Raw genomic sequence first — 21,490 nt, 5'->3', positions numbered from 1 at the left:
ATTTGGTATACATCCCAAGTGGATAAAATAAGTTCTCACCATATAGGAAATGTGCAAATATACATCTAGGCATTACCAGCACAAAGAGTGGATCCTCCATATATGCCAATCAAAGGAAGTTCACACCAATAGAATTTGCTCAGCAAAGAAAATGCTCTTATGTAAGTTGCAATTTTCCATTGTTTGATCAAACATGCTTCAACAATGTAGAGAGTCAACGATAAGGTCTCCTTCTATGGATATGCACTTGGCAAAGAATACCCGATGATCCAATGATTGCATCATGTCATGCAGCTTCATAAAGCTAATCATGGAACTTCTTGACCAAAAGAAGGAGGACATAGAGAATTTTGATAAGGAGATCTTGCGTTTTGATATAAATAGGGGTCTAGAGGAGTAGGAAATTTTGTATAGCTATCATTACCTTCGGTTCTTATTTAGCTATATACATGTTAAATTTGAAGATATAATAGACACATTTTTTTGGCCACCCATCCTTATTTCTAAAGAACAGTACACAAGCTTCAATCAAGAAGAAATCATTATTGATTCAAGCTTGGCAACGTAGCTTTCAGGCCATTAAATAGTTTTGAGGACAGAACTTCCATCAGGTTGGGGGGGGGGATGTTAACCCCATTTTGGGCTTAGCAAAGGCACTCTCGACTATAGACAGGAGTAGCACAATAAGTGTCAAAGGCACTACCAATTGTATATAAGTCAATTTCTCATATTATAAGGACACAATCCCTGTTTATGCTAAGTGAGCTCTTGTCTTCTCCTTACTCTTGCTTTTGTGTATGTGTATGAGAGAGAGAGAGAGAGAGGTACCAACATTGAGTTTATCACACTAGCATCAAGTTTGGGTGCTTGCTTTGGTGCTTTGAGCTTGCCGGTATGCCGATGACCTTGCCAAGTGTTAGGGGGTGCTTTGAGCTTACCAATGGCCTTACAGGATCATTGGAGGCATTAGTGATTCTTATCCCCCAAGAGTTGCTTGTGATCGTGCCAGCTTCACAGTTTGTGTGTACCAGCATCTTGATCTTCTTATTGGGTGGGCTTGTAGCTTTGCTGGTGGCTTTGATGAAGCTAGTGCTTAGCCTCATTTTTCATGTGGTGGCAGTTTGTTAAGGTAAGGGGATCATTGGCTTATGATTTGCCAGTGCAAGCGTGCTAGTTACTTTGGTTGGGATGTAAATGTCCTTGTTATTGTTGGAGAAGTCGGGGTCGATAGTGTCGCAATGGGGGGGTTGGTGATGTAGGTATTATGGGAAGATCAGGGGTGTTGATGGAGGAAGACCTGTGTGTGTGTGTTTGTGTGTGTACCTACGGGGGCCTAGATTTTGAGCCATAGGAGGTAGTGATGATGTCATTGCCCAAGGTGGATGATGGCATAAGGGAAGTGGATATAAGCAATGGAGACAACGGATTATGCCAGAGGAGGGCACACAAGAGCTCAAGGGCTATGAGGGATGTCAACCACTACACAGGTTGGGAAAAGAGGCGGAGGTGACATTGGCGATGGGCCCTTACACACCAAGTAGGGAGCGATGGAACTGAGCTACAGATCTGGAAAAAAGGAGGCAATGGAGGATGTCGACGGGAGCGAGGTGGTGCGCAGGCAACATTTGCAATGAATGTGGTGGCATGGATAAAGAGAATGTGGGGGAGAGGGAGAGCTTCAAACCCTAGCAAGCAAACACACACACACAAGAGAGAGCAAGACACAAGAGAGAGATGGATAGCTGAATTTTCTTCTATCATCTTCTTCTCTACTCAACCAACATAACATAAAGATAAGAGTACACACTATATGGGTTAGTACTCAACTACTACAACATACAAGGGTCGGTCCATAATGTGAACCTGACTAAATGAGTTGGCACTATAACTATGCCAGTCTCTAGTAATCCAAAATGGCTGTCACACAGTGTGTCATCCCACTGGCTGCATATCTCACCAACCATGTTAACAATCATTGATCAAGCTCTCCTAATGATAAGACATTTACCTAAAGATAAACTGATCCTACACTAATCAAAATGCTAAACTAAGGTGGATAGAAATTAAAAAAACTCATAATGAGAGTGTGCTAATTAAGATGCACTCAAGTACAATTAGACACCAGGATGAATTAGCTTGGACACATAAAGAGACTTAAGATAAGTGCAAGTGATATATTTGCATTGCTTGAAATGTCCCCCTTTTATGAGGAGAATACAACTTGGCCTTTCTCTTGCATGTGGGATAATTCTCACTAGGTGATGTGGCTTCTCACACTCACTCTATATTTTCCTTGTACTCCATGGCGCCATATTTCTCATCTCACCTCCCCTTGGTGCCAAATATTTGGGCTACTCAAGGTGATTGGATGTCGGTTACAAAGTCTTGTTTGACTTTACTTTCTACATTCCCTATGTGCTATGAGCAACTTTGGCCCATGTGCTACTTTGGCACTTCCCTCCCTTAATGCTACTTTGGCTCTTAGGTGAGGGATGAATTTCTAGCTTGGGTACATCATCGGTCCTAGAGGCTAGTTATAAGCACTTTTTATAGGAAGTAGGTTTTTTTTACCAACATATTTTTGTTTAAGAATTGGTAGTCGTTGTTGGTAGCTTCTTTGTTGCTTTGTTGATGCTTCTTTTGATATTTTTAGTGTGCTTAGATTTGATGTGTATATACCTTTTCTTTGATTATGCACACATATGCTCGCATACTTATTTGGTTGCGGCATTTTTACAAAGAATTTACTCTTCATTTTGACACACACTGGCATACTCATTTGGCCGCTTTTACAAAGATTTTTACTTACGCATTTTTGGAGTAGTGCTCTCCCTTGGTGGTCACAATATTTGGTGATAAATTTTTTGTTCTCCATGAAAAATTGAATGTCACCTAATTTAAGATCTTTCTCAAGTAACACTTTGGTGAAGCATATTTTGCAATGCAAAAACTTGAGAAAGCAAAAGTGTGGTTGTCCATGTGTGAACAAACTGTTCAGGAAGAGTCTTCACACCACAAAGTTTTAGAGCAAAAAGTTTTCTCCTTTTTTTTTTCTTTAAAAAATGGCAAAGTTCAACATGTGGCACTGAGTTACGCTGACCATATCTTTCCCGGATGCGGCGGCCTACTGGCTGGGTGAATACTTCGACGATTACTCTACCGGCGGCTACTGCTAGCAACCCTTATTGGTAGGGAGGGATCTTCTTGGTATCACTAGCCTCTATGTGAGGCGAGCGCTTGACGACCAAGGCCGGCACACCATACACTATAGCAACTCTGATTTCAAGGAGCCAACGCCAAGGCAGGGTCGTGAGACAGAGGTGGAGAAGGCAGGTGTAGTCACTGCTGCAGGCCCAGGTCACCTCACTACTTAGTTTGATCAGGAATCACTTGCTATGTGCAAGCTCTTCGAACACACAATCCCTTTGAGCCCGTTGGCTGGCTACCAAACTAGCCCCTCTCTGGAGCACAGAGGAGGCAGCACCTTTCTTTCTCTAGGGCTCCACAAGGTTCCTCAATTTCTCTTATCTTGTTCTACCCAAGAGATTATGCCTTCCTCCTTCTCTCTTTGTTTGGGCTACCCTCTCTATCTCTAGCAAGCAATGGAAGTAATATGGGAATGAGGGAAAGGAGAGTGATGAGTTTCTCAAATTTGGAGCTTATTTTTAAAACTAATCATTATCTAATCACACAAGATAATAACTTGCTAGAAAACTACAACTAAGCTAAGCTAGGAGAGCTAGACCTAGGCTCTGACACCATGTTAACAATCATGGATCAAGATCTCCTAATGACAAGATATTTACATAAAGATAAACTAATCTTATACTAATCACAATGCTAAACTAAGATGGATAGAAATGGAAAAAAAACTCATAATGGGATTGTGCTAATTAAGATGCACGCAAGTACAATTAGACACCAAGATGAATTAGCTTGGACACATAAAGAGACATAAGATAAGTGCAAATGATACATTTGCATTGCTTGAAATGTCTCCCTTTTATATGAGGAGAATACAGCTTGGCCTTTCTCTTGCATGTGGGATAATTCTCACAAGGTGATGTGGCTTCTGACACTCACTCCATATTTTCCTTGTGCTCCATGGCACCATATTTCTCAGCAAACCATGCCAATGGTATAGATGATGCGAAAGCTATCACCCAGACGGGTCATCAATGTCCAGCGTAGCACTAGTTGAGCTCGATATCTCAACACTCCCCCTCGAGCTCAACTCCACACACTGTACTCCAAGTAAGCTCCTAAACCTGAGGAGCTTCTCTATGCCCAATGCCTTCGTGAAGATGTCACTAAAATAGGCTTACAGCCTGTTATACCATACGTGGACAACATGTCCAAGCCATACTACCTCTACAATACCAAAATGCCATGAGGTGATCTCACCACCTCTATGCCCAAGAAATACCGCAACTCACCCAAATTCTTCATCGCAAACTTCTACTTCAAAAGCATCCTAACATCATGTATGTCTGCATCATTATCACCAATGATAATCAAGTCATCCACATAGATGACTAATAGCATGATCCCTCTATCTCTCTTTTTCACATATAGTGAAAAATCTACATTGGATATCTGAAATCCAATGGTGACAAGATACTCCCCGATCTTGTTTGACCATGCTCTCAGTGCCTGCTTCAAGCCATACAAGGCTTTGCGTAAAACCTGCACACAAAATCTGGATGTGCATCACTCTCATAACCTGGTGGGCTGCATCATGTACACTTCTTCTTGCAAATCACCATGCAAGAAAGCATTCTTTACATCCATTTGATGTAAAGACCAACCCTTTGCTGCAGCCATAGCAATGACAGCTCTCATGGTTGCCATTCCTGCAACCGGGCTGAATGTCTCCTCATAGTCTATGTCATAAATCTGCGCATAACCCTTGGCAACCAATCTTGCATTGTACCTGCTCACTGAACCATCAGCATTGTGCTTGACTTTATACACCCCACTTACATCCAATTGCCTTCTTTTCCTTAGGCAAAGGCACTAACTCCCATGTTACATTTGCATCCAATGCTGCCATCTCCTCATCCATGGCATCTTCCCATTTCTTATTTCCAATTGCCTACCCAAAGGCAAGTGGGCTAAACCTCCTGTATTGCTTTTACCATATATGCATAATGATGGGCTGTATATCCATCATATCTCAACTTGTCAACAGGGTATCTAACCCTCGTAGACTTGCGTACACCTCGATCACTACCAGGTGTCCTCAAAAAAGCCATGGTTCTCCTTACACCACGAGTAACCACCATAGACGAAATGCCAAGCTCCTTATCAAGGCTCTGATCAGATCCACTAAAGTCACCATCCACATATGAGTGACCTGCTGACAGATCAGGCACAAAATATTTTCCTTTCCTTTTCATGATACATGTGTACCTGCATCATTCCTCAACCGGCCTAACCATGGGCTGACCATGGGCTAACATTGGATCCACTACTCGAGGACTCCCCAGGTCCACTCAGCACCTGTGATTGTTGCTCTACATGTGGTGCAACATCACCACTTCTTACATTTGCATCTTTTGTTGCCTTCACTATTGGTGCATACCAGCTACTCAACTCATCAAAGACAACATCTCTGCTTACTCGCATCTCACGAGTGGTAGGGTTATAGCATGTATGAGCATAACCAATGAAGATGCATTTCTCTGCCTTTGGATCCAACTTTGTTCTCACTTCATTTAGGAACATGTACATATGCAATACACCTAAACACTTTCAAGTGAGACACATCCGGTCTTATACCTATAAACTTTTGTTCACGAGTCATACCATGAATAGCTGCAGTGAGTGTCATGTTCATAATGTACACAGCAGTTGCTACTGCTTCTGCCCAAAAGTAATGTGGCATATTCTTTTCAGCCACCATCAAGGCACGTCCCGTATCTTCCTTATAAGCTCTTGGGCTTGCTTCATTCTCTTTTTCTCCATCAACACATGGTTGGGGGGTACTCCTTGAGTTTCTTTAGAAGGTTTTCATAATCTAGGGGCTTTTTTCTTTGAGAAGGGCAAATATGAGTAGGGATCGTTGTATGTCTCTGCTAGGGAGACAGCTTTGGAGGTCTTATCTAAATCACTTCAATGGTTATGACGTCATTGCCTAACTTATCATGCATTATATTTACATGCGCTCTCTGAGATCTTCTTTTTTTAGACCTATGATTATGTTTCATTAGTCTTTTTAGAGACTACTACAATCTTTGGGTCCTTGGGATCTTTGATGGGACTGCCTTCGAGGTTAAAGCCTGAGCATTCTACTTCTTAGCTGGCTTGGATATTTTGTTAGCAACTTTCCTCATCTTGATCTAGAGCCTTCTGATGGCATTAAGGGAGACTATATGAATAAGTCCTTCTTGTACACTTAACAAGTTAAGGCTTGTCAAAGTGGTAGTAGCAGTAGATGCTTTTGTGCCAAACAAGGGCAATTGTTACTTTGTTGGGACAATCCTTGTAAGCATGGTCAAATAGCATGTGCCTTTGTAAGGAATTACCTTGGAATTCAGCATAGGATTTGGGGCGCTTGGAGCACTTACAGGATTTGCAATGTGCCTGTTTTTTCTTTCTACAACACCATTCTGTTTTGCTGAGTGTATTTGCACGTAAACTGCCTCTTAATTCCCTCCTTTCTTAAGAAATTGCTGAACTCATTGAAGAAATATTCTCCCCCACCATCTAATCTTAGGCATTTTATTTACATGCCTTTTTCCTTCTCGACCAAGGCTTTAAATCTCTGAAAGTGAGCAAACACCTCACTTTTCTGCTTTATGAAATAAACCCACACTTTCCTAGTGTGGTCATCAATGAATGTAACAGTACCTACAACCTGCAATTGTTGCAGTCTTGGTCGGTCCCCATACATCTGAATGTATGACATCCAATGGCCTTTGCACTGACATGCTTTTCATGTGTGGGAAAGCATGTTTGGCCTACTTACCAAGTTGGCATGCTTCACATACCTTATGCATATCGTCAACCTTAAACTTTGGCAAACCTGTAACATTATTTTGGGCCTGCATAGACTTCAGTCCATTGTACATTCACATGACCAATACGCTTGTGCCATATGTCAATATCTACAATGACACCTATTCCATGCACAATCATGGTTGCCTTTATCTCAGGCATGTTCACATCCAAAGTAAACATCCTGCCATTTCTGTTACCCTTTGCAACCAAGCGACACTTATTTTTTAAGTCTTCCACAAAACATCCTTGAGGATTAAACCTCACTTTCCATTTTGCCATCCTGCATAGATAATGGCACTTTACCAACATGTGCAATGGGATGCACAATATCATCACCTGTTTCTACATAACCTAGTTTTTTCATTTTCTACATATCTCTAAACCACTCAGCATGAATGGTCATGTGGTTAGAGGCGCCAGAATCCACATACCATATATCTTGAGATCTTGACACATCCCCCCCTGTTATGGAACTGAGCATGTGTTGCCTCACAAAAACAGTTGCTCACTTCTGGTATCACCTCCATGTTTGCTAGATGATGCATAGTTGCCTTGCCTACAACTTCCCACTTTTAATGTCATTCTGCTTTTTGTAGCAGTCCTTTCTCGTGTTTTTTGGTTTGCCACAATAATAGCACTCTATGCTATTTGCATTTTGATTTCTTTGCCAACCACCTCGGCCTCTTTGGCTCCCCCTTCCTCTAGACTGGCCTCTTCCACATGTATATGATTGCTGTTGTGAATCATTGGACTGTTGTTGTCCAAAATTCTAATTTCTTTGTTGGCCACACCACCTTGGCCTCGACCACGACCTCTACCTCTGCCTCTACCTGAATTAGAGTAGAAGGTCTGTTCCGATGTGTTCTTGCTTTGTGAGGAAGAATCCTCACCTAAAGCCTTTTCTTCTATAATCAGCATAGATATCAAGTCCCAAAAGTTGGGAATATTCTCCCGAACTACAATGGAGGTCTTGAATGGCTTATACTCTTTGCCAAGCCCACTCAGACAAACACTCACCAAATCATCATCCTCCATTGATACATTGATAGACCCAAGGGATTTAACAATGCCCTTGATTTAAGGCATATTCATTGATGGCATGCTTTTCTTTTCCACAGTATGCAACTCTTGCTTTAACTACAACTTCCTTGCCTTTGTGTTAGTCTGGAACATCTGAATCAGATTCTTCCATGCAAGCGCTGGAGTGTGTGTCCTATCATCATAGTGTCTGTGACACTAATTGAAAGCCAGTACATGACTTTTCTTACACCCTGATTCCAATCCTTAAATGCCTTTATAATTGCAGGAGTGGCATTCTCCTTAGATAACTCTGGAGGCTCCTTATTGTCTCCTTCTACATAATCCCAAAATCCTTTACCCATTAGGAAATTGGTCATTCTGAACTTCCAGGCATGGAAGTTATTCTTATCCAACTTCTCACTAACAATCTGATTAATTCCATCAGACATGTTTTCCTGCAACAAATCAAATAACTTGCAAACAAACAACTTTTGTATGCAACCTGTAATACAGCAATATCTCGTGTAACTGTTGCACCAGCGATACTTCAACACAGCCTGTGTGTCACCAAATGTGACCAGAGTACATGTACATACACCCAGTATCAACAATACATGTACAAACCCTGTCTGCACTTCCAAAATGCGCTGCACTGCAATAATAAGATTTCGAGGAGAAACAGTTCTCTACCAGAACTTCCAAAAAACTATCGAAAATACCCTGCAGTGATGAAACGGGGCCCGTAATGCACTCGAAACACGAATCTGGCTGAAAAAACTTTGTCCAATAAGAATTATGCCTACCCTGTAACTCCTCTCCTGCGAAGACAGCTCCTCAATCGGAGATGTGTAGCTCTTAGAGAGCTACTGAAGGGGTGTTGTACCTAAACCAAGAAGGGGAAAGAGATTAATGTGCTCTTACTCGTGTAGTACTGCTTCCTTTCTTGCTTGTTCTTGCCTCTTGCTTGCCTCCTTAGCTCTCACACGAACTAGGCTTTGATACCATAAAGAGAATGTGGGGGAGAGGGAGAGCTTCAAACCCTAGCAAGCAAACACATACACACAAGAGAGAGCAAGACACAAGAGAGAGAGATGGATAGCTGAATTTTCCTCTTCTTTTCTACTCAACCAACATAACATAAAGATAAGAGTACACACTATATGGGTTAGTACTCAATTACTACAACATACAAGGGTCAGTCCATAATGTGAACCTGACTAAATGAGCTGGCGCTATAACTATGCCAGTCTCTAGTAATCCAAAATGGTTGTCACACAGCCTATCATCCCACTGGCCACATATCACCCATAATCTCACCAACCATGCCAGTGGTGTAGATATGGAAGCTATCACCTAGATGGGTCATCAATGTCCGCTGTAGCACTAGTTGAGCTCGATATCTCAACAATGGAGCTATGCCAAACGAGTAGGGGTGAAGAGGGATCGAGTGCACAGGTAGACACATGCAAGACATGTGCAGTGGCATGGAGCTATGCCAATGAGCGGGGGCAAAGGGGGAGAAGTGAGGTGTGGAATTGGTGATAGAGAGGAGGGAGTTACATGTGCAAGGGCCCCTATGTGTGCCCTTACTCTTTCCATGATTGGATTTGGGATACACTTAGGTTGGGTTTAATGGTTCGTACTCGACCATTGCTCTAATATTGGCTCTAGTTTAGGGGTCTTTGTGAGGACACTCTGTAGTACGATGTGGGCCTTTACATTAGAAGTATGGCATCAATGGCCTACATATCATATTATTGAGGTCTCTTGCTCTTTGTTGCACGATAGATGATGGCTTCGAATAGAGAGGCATAGTCTATGGATGAATCTTGTTTAGGTTACCCATAGGGATTATATTGTTGCTGCTCATATGGCCTTATTAGTGATAAGTCATAGCTACCTTGTTCTTAGTTTTATGTCTTTGTTGGCAGTGTACTAGTACTATTGTACTAGTGTGGTTCTTAGAGGAACTGACTGAGGTGATAGTATTGGAGGTAGTTGATTACAATACGTATGGCTAATCTTACCCTATGAAAGAAAAATCATAGGTATTTTCTCAACACTTTGTTGCTATGGTTAAAAATGAAATTGGCTTAAAAATTCAAACTCTCCATTCAAACAGATAGAGAGAATATATGTTTAATGCATTCAAAGATTTTTTGGCATAAAAAAGCATTAAGCATTAGTGTGTAACTCCTTATACACATAGTAAACTGGTATTGCTGAGATGAAACATGACTCTCATGGAGATAGTTAGATGCATGAAACATGAAACATGACTCTCATGGAGATAGTTAGATGCATGGTTAAAGATTTGCAACTCCTATAGAAGTTTTAAATGGAAGCACTTCTTTGTGCTACAATTAGGTTCTTTTTAAATACTATCACTCCTTATGAGGTAAAGCTAAGGATAAACACATGCGTGTTTATTGTTACCATATTATAGTAGTGATGTGTGTGAACACACTTAGGACCGCCGGGGCACTTTTTCCCTCACTAGGAGGTTTTTTCCCCCGTGCATTGTATATACGCCCATTATCTTCTAGGGCTTGTTATCTTTCATTTTTGGCACTCATAATACACTACTGTGTTGTGCTCAAGCTTCCTCATCTTCTTGAAGTTGTGTGTGCATTCCTGCAACCCTAATTCCAACAATTGGTATCAGAGCAGGCTTCCTCCTCCCGGGCAGCATCACCGGCACCTGCCGCTTCATCTCCTCCGATTGCAACGAGGTTTCACGAGCGTCTGCAGGTTAGTATATGTCGTGGGACAGCCCGTAGGGCTCGGTCGTTTCAGAATTTTGATCTGAAGTCATTTCGCCCTCCGTTTTTGCATTCCAAGTACTGCGCAGGCAAAATCGTCCTACTGTGCAGATTTTCTGTCAAGATTAAAATCTGCAGGACAGGTGCCCATTCGTCTGTTTTGGGCTGTGCTATATAGCACAGGTCGATTTTATACAGGTTTACCTCTTGCAGACAGCATTTACATCTAGTAGTACAGTCATTGGCCATGGCTGACAACAATGATGTATTCCGCATGTTGGCTGCTGAGGATAAGTTGGATGGCACCAACTATCCATTGTGGGCATATATGATGCGACATGTATTGGTAGCAAAGGGGTTATGGAATATTGTGCAGGGTATTGATGCACGTCCTATTGTGGCTGGAAATGCTGCAAACACATCAGAAACAGGTACTGTTGATGATGGTGCAGGCACAAGTGCTGTAGCAGCTGTTCGAGAACCACCACTTTCAGCAGAGCAGATTCGTTGGGATGGTAGAGATGCGCAGGCTCATGCCTTGATTGCGCTGTCTGTCAAACGTACCATTATCCCACATATTCGCTCCTGCAGGACTTCTAAGGATGCTTGGGATGTACTTGCCACATTGTATCAGGCAAGAAATGAGGCTCGTGTTGCTTATCTCCGAAAACAGTTGGAGAATGAGCATATGAACGAAGGTGATTCTATGGATAGCTTTTTGACAAAGATCAAGGATTTCAAAGAGCAGCTCATTTCTGCAGATGAAATCCTGTCAGACAGTTCACTTGTGCAGACTGTTTTGAATGGTCTACCAGATTCTTATCAGGGTTTTGCTTCCACTCTTCGCTTGATGATGAAAGGCAATCCCAATGCCTTATCATTTGAGGAGTTAGTTTCTGTTTTGCTGCAAGAAGACCAGTCAAGGCAAAACAGGAATAGTATGCGTGTCGCAGATCAAGCTTTCGGTGCTAGTCAGAGAAGCGGGAAAGGTAAAGCTGGCTTTTCTTCTAGTAAGCAGAAATCTGCAAATGCTGCGCAACCAAAGAAGGAAGACAAAGATGAGAAGAAGGGTGACAAACAGAAGACATTTTGCAAGTACTGTAAGGGAAATGATCATGTTATCAAAGCGTGTCCTAAGCTGGCTGCGAAAGAGGCTAAGAAGAAAGAGGCTGGTATGGCTGTTGCAGATGCCTCTCCTTCTAACAATGAATCTGCTAATGTTGTGCTAGATACAGAATGGGCATTCAATGCGCAGTGCAGTTATGACCCATCTTTGCATGACACATGTATGTCTGCAGTAGATTCAGATGTATGGTACTTTGACAGTGGTGCCACTAAGCATATCACCTCGCAGCGCAGTTTATTCACTTTCCTTGAGTCTGCTCCCACAGGGAATACTGTCACTTGTGCCAATAACTCCTCTTATCCCGTTAAAGGAGTTGGACAGATTGTGCTGAATGTTGCAAATGGCAACACCTTTACACTTTTTGATGCATTGTATGTGCCAGGGATCAAAAAGAATCTGCTGTCAGTCTCCGCATTTGCCAAAACAGGTTTGGTTGTAAAATTTGTGGATGACAGATGTACTGTTCATGATCTCTCTTGTGGTGACATCATTGTAGCATCTGGTTCACTATGTCGAGGGCTGTATAAGCTCAATAAGGATGGCAAATGTGTAGAGGATTCAGCATGTGCTATTATGGATACGCAGGCTATTTCAAATGCAAAACTGTGGCATGCACGTTTTGGTCATCTGAATTTTGCAAGTTTGCTGCGCCTGCAGAAATCTGAAATGGTGTCTTCTTTGCCTAAGCTTGAGGCACCTGTCAAGCATGTTTGTGAGGGCTGCATATTGGGTAAAATGCAGCGTGCTTCCTTTCCCAAAGATGGATCAGTGAGAGCTGAACGCAGATTGCAGCTTGTTCACAGTGATGTTTGTGGTCCCATGCAAACTCCATCATTTGGAAACTACCTTTACTTCGTGACTTTCATTGATGATTTTACCAGGCATGCATGGGTATATCCTTTGAAGGCAAAGTCCGAAGTGTTTTTGTGCTTCAAACAGTTTTTGGTTATGGCTGAAAATGTGTCAGAAAGTAAGATGGGCACCCTCCGTTCAGATCGAGGGGGGGAGTATATGTCTTCAGAATTTAATGCATTTCTGGCTGAGCGTGGGATAAAACACCAATGTACAGTGCCGTATACACCACAGCAAAATGGTGTGGCTGAGAGAAAAAACAGGTCTCTCATGGAAATGGCAAGATGTATGGTTAAGAGTCAAAGTCTACCACATGGTTTTTGGCTTGAGGCTGTCATGTGTGCCACTTATGTACTAAACAGGTGTCCCACCAAAGCATTACAGGTTGTCACTCCATATGAGGCTTGGCATGGCCGCAAGCCATCTGTTGGCCATTTACGTGTTTTTGGTTGCCTGGCATATGCATTAGTGCCTGTGCAACATCGCAGAAAATTGGATGACAAAGCTGTCAAATGTATTTTTGTTGGATATAGTGCTGAGAGCAAAGGCTATCGTTTGTATCATCCACAGACAAAGCGCATTTTGGTTAGCCGTGATGTTGTATTTGTGGAAGATGCAGTTCAGCCCTTGGTTTCATGTACTAAGGAAACAGATATCAGCTCACGTGATGTCTATGATACATTGTTGCCTCTTTTCAGTGGTGCACAGTCAAGTGCAATACCTCATGAGGCAGTTTTTCAGCCTATGCAGGTTTTAAATGATGGCACAGATCAGCCTATATCTGATGCAGATGTGCATGATGCACTTGAGGATGAGAGACAAGAGATTGAGGGCTCTAGGAATATGCCTAGATGGCTGGTGCAGACTTTGCGTGACAGCAAGTTGGATGCTCCTTTGTCTAGTCGCACTCGTTCTGGCTCTCATGGTGCCTCTTATGCGTCAGATTGTTATGCATTGGCTGTTTCTAGTATGTGCGATGAAAGTGAGCCTGTTTCATTTGATGAGGCACAAAGTTCAGAAAATTGGATGGCTGCTATGCAAGCAGAATACGATGCTATTATGAAGAATGGTACATGGTCTTTATGTGACTTGCCCCCTGGCAAGAAGGCCATTGGCACTAAGTGGGTATACAAATTGAAGCGTAAGCCTGATGGCACAGTGGATCGCCATAAGGCTAGGCTTGTTGCAAAAGGTTATGCTCAAGAGAAGGGCATTGATTTTGATGAGACTTTTGCTCCCACATGTCGTATGACCACTGTTCGTAGCATCTGTGCATTAGCAGCTCATAATGGTTGGAATGTACATCAGCTGGACATAAAGACTGCGTTCTTAAATGGAGATTTGCATGAGGAGGTGTATGTATCGCAGCCTCGTGGTTTTGTTCAAAGAGGGCAGGAAAACAAAGTGTGCAGGTTAAAAAAGGCTTTATATGGTTTAAAGCAAGCTCCACGAGCTTGGTATGAAAAAATACATGCATATTTGACTGCACATGGGTTTCAGAATAGTCCAACAGAAAGCACTTTGTATGTTAAACGTGTGGATGGTGTACATCTAATCATTGCTCTCTATGTCGATGACATGCTGCTCACAGGACCAAATAAGAGTCATATTGCTGATTTTAAGGCTGATTTGAATGCCTCTTTTGAGATGTCAGATTTGGGGCATTTGCATCATTATTTGGGGATACAATTTAAGCAGTGTGATGGAGGTATTGCTTTGTGTCAGACAAAGTATATTGAAACATTGTTGCGGAGATTTGGCCTTGAAGACTGCAAGCCTATTGCTACTCCAATGGAGACAGGTTTGAAGTTGAGTCTTCATGATGCTGGAGATCACTTTGATGTCACACTCTATCAGACAGCTGTTGGTTGCCTCATTTATGTATGCATTACGAGGCCAGACATTCAGTTTGCAGTCTCACAGGTGAGCAGATTTATGCATAGCCCAGGCATTAAGCATTGGCAGGCAGTGAAGCGTATCTTTCGCTATTTGAGTGGTACTCGGCATCTTGGGTTGTTTTATCCCAAGGGGGGATCATTGCCGCCAGATTTACATGCTTTTTCAGATTCTGACTGGGCTGGTTGTTATGACACACGCGTGTCCACGAGTGGTTTTTGCTTCATGCTTGGAAGCTCATGCATATCATGGTTGAGCAAGAAGCAGCCTACTGTGGCCACTTCTAGTTGTGAAGCTGAGTACAGGGCAGCTTTCACAGCTACGGTTGAGTGTGTGTGGCTCAGACGCCTTATGGCTGATTTGGGTGTTGGGCAGCCATCTGCCACCACCATCTTCACTGACAGTCAGAGCGCATTGGCAGTTGCGCGGAACCCAGTGTTCCATGCTCGTACGAAGCACATTGAGGTGCACTACCATTATGTCAGGGAGAGACTCTCTGCAGGAGAGATCAGTTTGGCTTATGTGCCAACACAGGATAACCTTGCAGACCTTTTCACAAAGGCTCTGCCTCGTGAGAAGTTCGAAGCTTTTCGCAAAGCTTTGGGCTTACTCCCTTTTGTGGATTCGTCCACATAGCTAGACACTTCCCTATACATGAGTGCTAGCTCTTGTTCACCGCATCACTCCAGGGGGGATTTGTTACCATATTATAGTAGTGATGTGTGTGAACACACTTAGGACCGCCGGGGCACTTTTTCCCTCACTAGGAGGTTTTTTCCCCCGTGCATTGTATATACGCCCATTATCTTCTAGGGCTTGTTATCTTTCATTTTTGGCACTCATAATACACTACTGTGTTGTGCTCAAGCTTCCTCATCTTCTTGAAGTTGTGTGTGCATTCCTGCAACCCTAATTCCAACATTTATTTTCATCTTACAAAAAGAAGATTATTGCCAGTAGAGATGTCATTTTTGTAAAGGATTTTTTCTATTCAATGATGGAATTCAATAAGCATGCCTATGCCAATTCTTCAAACACCTGTGCCAGTATCTATCGATTCTCCATATATTTTCCCTATTGATCCTTGTTTATTGCAAGGGGGAATGTTCAAGGATTTGATGCACCAACTTCAGATCGATTAGATGGTGCAGTAAATGCTAAAAAGACCAACAATCAATGTATCTAGGCTTACATCTAGATGGACCAAAAACACCTTACAAGATAGCAAATTGTTTGATCTTTTGCATAGTAGAACCAAATCCAATGCTAGAATGACTTCTTTACAATGGATATTTCTAAATTTACATTTCTTAGTTTTCTACATGATGTAGATGACCTTGAGTCTTTGGAAGAGGCTAGACGACGAATGACTTCTTCACAACATATATTTTTGAGTTTACATTTCTTAGTTATCTACATGATGTAGATGAGCTTGAGTCTTTTGAAGAGGCTCAAGAAGATCCAAATTGGGTGAAATCCATGCAAGATGAAATTTATGCCATTCAAAAAAATGATACTTAAGATTTAGTGGATATACCACTTGACAAGAAAGCTATTGGTACTAAGTGGGATTTCAAAGTCAAGAGAAAGGCAGACGGATCGGTTGAAAAACTCGTTGTTGCAAAAGCTTATACCCAACAAAAAAGGATTAATTAGGATGAAACTTTTGCTCCCACTTTTTGTATGACCACTATTAGATTTGTTATTAGTTTGACAACCCATCATGGATGAAAAGTACACCAATTGAACATCAAAATAGCGTTCTTGAATGGTGACCTATAGGAAGAAGTTTATGTGAGTCAACCAACTGATTTTGCCCAATTTGGTCAAGAACAAAAGGTATGCAATCTTAATAAAGCTTTATATAGTTTGAAACAAGCTCCCAGAGCTTGGCACTAAGAGATTTATGCGTATGTGATTGGATATGGGTTTCAAAATAGTCCTAACAAAAGCACTTTATATGTGAAAAAGGACAAGCAAGATTTGCTTATTATCATTCTCTATATATATAACATTTTAGTGATAGGCACCAATGAGGATTTCATTATGGCTTTCAATTGACCTTGCCTCAAACTTTGAGATGTTAGGTCTTGGTCATTTGCACTACTACTTGGGTGTGCAATTTATATAGGAAGATGATGGTATGGTCATTAAGCAGTCAAAGTACATCAAGACATTACTCAAGAGGTTTGATATGGAAAATTACAAACCAATCTCTACACCAATGAAACTTGGTGTAAAGCTTAGCTTAGAAAATAACGATGAGCCATTCAACATAACCACTTATGCTGGATGCCTAATCTATTTGTGCAACTCATAGCCAGATACCCAGTAAGCTGTGTCAAAACTTTCAAAGTTCATACATTGCCTAGACACTAAGCATTATTAGGAAACTAAATGTATACTCAAGATCTTGGATTGTTTTAGGCCAAGGGGAGTGATTTAGAATTGCAACTCTTCAATGATTTTGATTGGGCAAGCCTATATACACACACACACACACACACACACACACATTTATACATACATACATACACACATGTATGTATGTATGTATGTATGCATATATATATGAGAGAGAGAGAGAGAGAGAGAGATAGACAGAACACAAAGAGACAAGAAACGTCTTTTTTTATGCATAGTTGTGAGAGAAAGAGAAAGAGAAAGAATCTTCTTAGAGACACAAAGAGAGCTTTATTCCTCACTCCTCAACATAGCACAACTATAATTTCAACTCTAGGGGCATATTAAGGTGCTTTCGTAGCTCTCTATAGCTCATGTGAGTGGCGGAAGATTCTTTTATGCTATATTAACTCATTTGCAATCCCATGACTTCAACACTTCTAGTGAGCGAACAATTATAATTGACTATCCCATGATTTCAACCCTTCTAGTGAGCGAACAATTGTAATTGACTCTCCCATGACTAACACTTCTAGTGAACGAACAACAATTGTAATCGACTCTCCCATGACTTCAACAGTTCTAGTGCCACCTTTAAGCATATTTTAAGCACGCACCTAGATAATGACATGCTACATCACCTTGAAGTGACCTCCCAAACTTCTTGAACATAGCTGCTAGATGAGCTAAACAATGATATACACATTATTCATACTGGGTGGAAGCCTTTTTGCAGACTGCACACTTCATGACACCCCAACTCTCCATGAAGGATGGCTATTCTAAAATTCTATTCATTAGCATTCTTTCTTTTATAACTTTGTAATTAAAATGGGCTACATGCCTCTTTTCTATGATGATTTGTAGTGTTTGTATAACCATTAAAGTTATAATATGAAATACCTTAAAAAGGTAATTAATATAAACAACATGAACAATAATGCAAGTCCCCTCTTCATTATGTGTTTCCTTTAAAATGGAGAATACTAGAGTGGGAACAAGGAGATAAGAAAGGTGCAAAAGACATGTATAAAAGAAGGCAAGAGAGCACTAAAAGCATGTGAGTAGGTGGGAAAGTGTTTTGGAAATTGGGATGACGGAGTCCAAAGGGGCTTTTGCATGTGTAGTCACTTCAAATGGAGAAACTCATAATCACCTTTTCTCAATGAAGGTGTTACAATGATCATGCTTTGTGTACATAATTGTTATACGACATGACTAGGTCAAATGGATAACGATGGAGTGTGCATTCTCTAAGAAGGTCTAACGTTAGTAAAAATCTACTTGTGTAGATTGGCTGACCTTGGAGTGTGTATTCTCTACTAATAAGGTCTAACATTAATAAAAATCTACTCATGTAGATTGGCTGACCTTGGAGTGTGTATTCTCTACTAATAAGGTCTAACATTAGTAAAAATCTACTCATGTAGATTGGCTGACCTTGGAGTGTGTATTCTCTACTAATAAGGTCTAACATTAGTAAAAATCTACTCATGTAGATTAGTTGATTGAACAAAATCTCAAGGAATATTGGAAGGAGGCTACACATACAAAGGAGGCTTGTGCATGTGTAGCCACATTCAAATGGAGAGACTCATAATCACATTTTCTCAATGAAGGTGTTATAATGATCATGCTTTGTGTACATAAGTGTTATATGACATGACTAGGTTAATTGGATAACCATGGAGTGTGTATTCTCTAAGAAGGTCTAACGTTAGTGAAAATCTACTTGTGTAGATCGGTTGATTAAATAGAATCAAGGAATATTGGAAGGCTTATATGTCAAGGGATAAGTACCTTAAAATAACACAATTAAGGAATATAGGAAGGCTTGTGTCGAGGGGTGAGTACCCTAAAAGAATAAGGAAATTAAGCATTAAGGTTACAAACACATACGTGAAGCATTTATAAAAGGAGAAGAAGCATGCTACCTCTCCAAATTTTCTATATATTTGGTTTCTTACCGTAAGCATGCTACATAATGATAAGTAACATGGTATTTTTTAGTGTTCTCTTGTAAGTTTTATGGAAAGGTAAACATGGAATCCTTTGTTCGAATAGAATTTGATGAACATGCACATTTTATGAAAAGGTAAACATGCAATCCTTTGTTCGACTAGAATTTGATGAATCACATGAAGTGAGTACATATGACCTTTCCAATGATAAAATAAGGTGATCAATGTGATAAGGTAGGGAGGGACATGCTTTGCAAGAAAGCTTGAACTTGCTATTAAGACATATAAATGTTTGCCACTACCGCTCTAAAACTCAAGAAATGAAAAAACCCATCATCAATGTCAAGATTGTACTTAGTGGAGGAACTATGATGAAGGTATCATATCTCCTAATAGGGCACCCATATATGCATTCAACATGTAGTAAACAAAGAGAGAATAAGGATGCATTACCTTTATATGCATTCAATATGCTCCTATAGTAAACAAAGAAAAAGAGACTCAGAATAAGGATGCATTACCTTTATAAATTCCATTTGGCGTATACCAAAAAGTGGACAATTTGCACTTGATTGAAGTGTAGATAATAGGGACCCTACCCGTGTATCCATGCATTACCTTTATAAATCCCATTTGGCATAAACAAATAAAAAGAGAGAATAAGGATGTATTACCTTTAGAAATCCCATATGACATATACCAAAAAGTGGACAATTTGCACTTGATTGAATTGTAAATAATGGGGACCCTATCCATGCATCAATAAAGTGAAAGCCTAATGAATTTTACTCAACAAATCCTTATTCTCACAGCAGTTGGCCTAAAGAGCGAAAAGAACCACCACTTCAAAATGCATGCATTGTATGACTTAAAGCCCAAAATTGACCATTGGTCTTACTTAGTGACACCTTATTGGTCTTGCCTTTGAGGACTATGGGGAGAGGTACACTTTTGCATGGTAAATGTTAATTAAAATCACCCTTTGCCTGTTGTTAGTTCATGGCATTTTATTTTAAAAGTACATTTCTTTGGGCAAAGACATTTTTTATATGTGATTTTACCTTTTTTTAAGTCAAAGTAGGCTTGAACATGGTAGAGAGTTATAAATAGACTTATATAACTATTTATGGAAGCCTCACTATCTCATTAATGTTTATATTAATTGCATGGGATACACTATCAAAACCTTAGTTAAACTTTAGCCTAATTAATAAAAAATTTGAACCTTAGTTTAATTGACAAATATATCAAGATAAGACTGGTATTGTTTGCAGGCAGACATTGGTCAATGTGATGATGCTTGTAGGGTAGTTTTATCAAATGTTGGTTAATGTGGTGAAGCTTTGTAGGAAAATTTTATCAAATATTGGTTTGCTATATTATGCGTCCATGAGATCTAAGTTCTTAAATTCTAGGCATGGATTGTTGTAAGGGAAAAGGTGTTTGCTAGGGGGTATGCAGGTGAATGTGTGTGTGTGTGTGTGTGCGAGAGAGAGAGAGAGAGAGAGAGAGAGAGAGAGAGAGAGAGAGAGAGAGAGAGAGAGAGAGAGAGAGAGAGAGAGAGAGAGAGAGCACTAGGCAAATGAGATTCTACATGCCTATGGTATTTCTCACATATAAGGGAGATTGGGCAAAGCAGATGTTACACACATAAGGTATTTCTTTAACATATTTCTCATGCATATGGAAGAATGGGCAAATAAGATGTTACATATGCTTAAGGTTTTTGTATAAAAAATGCATTAATTATTGGCCCTCAATAGGGGCGAATGAACAATACACTCCTCATAAGTGGCAAAGTTTTCTTTTAGGAAACCACTTGATTAAAAAATGATAGCCTACTTGGATGATCCACCCAAATTTTTTAAGCAAATGTACAACAAACAAGAAACAGAAAAAGCAAAGAGCTTTGCTCACATTTTTTTAACTTCTTGAATAAAAATTTCAAAGAGGTATTAATAAAAATTAACTAGGGGTATTAAAATACTTTTAGCCACACACTAGTTTAGTTTATTTCTTATCACTAGTTATAAATCTAAAAAGGGATATATTTCTATGTGCCTTAAAAGCAAGGTTTGGAGATCCTGTATGGTTAAAAGTATCATATGGTAGTGAGTGTAGGTGTGACCAGGTATCATTTGGGGAGTAATTTTTTGATGTAATTTTAGCAAAAACTCTAGGTTTCTATTCCTTTTATAGCAACCTAAATTTATTAAAGAAATCATTTATGAGTGGGGGTGAATATGCACTAGTCACGAGGGGAGGGGGGTCAAGGTTCTTTATTTGTTTTTTTTTTTTAACAGGGTCACTCCACACTCCATTACCATGTGGATAGTATTCATGAAAAACATTTTTAACAATAAATACAATAACCTTCTACACGAAAGAGTTTAAGTTTTTGACATAAATAAAAAATTCAAAATCTTTTAAGATGCAAATTCTAACATTCAAGAGAAATTTAAGCATTC

This window comes from Cibotium barometz, chromosome 8 (genome assembly GCF_041138505.1).
Source record: "Cibotium barometz isolate CiBa-2024 chromosome 8, ASM4113850v1, whole genome shotgun sequence".
Taxonomy (NCBI): Eukaryota; Viridiplantae; Streptophyta; class Polypodiopsida; order Cyatheales; family Cibotiaceae; genus Cibotium; species Cibotium barometz.
Note: the sequence above shows the minus strand (reverse complement) of the source record.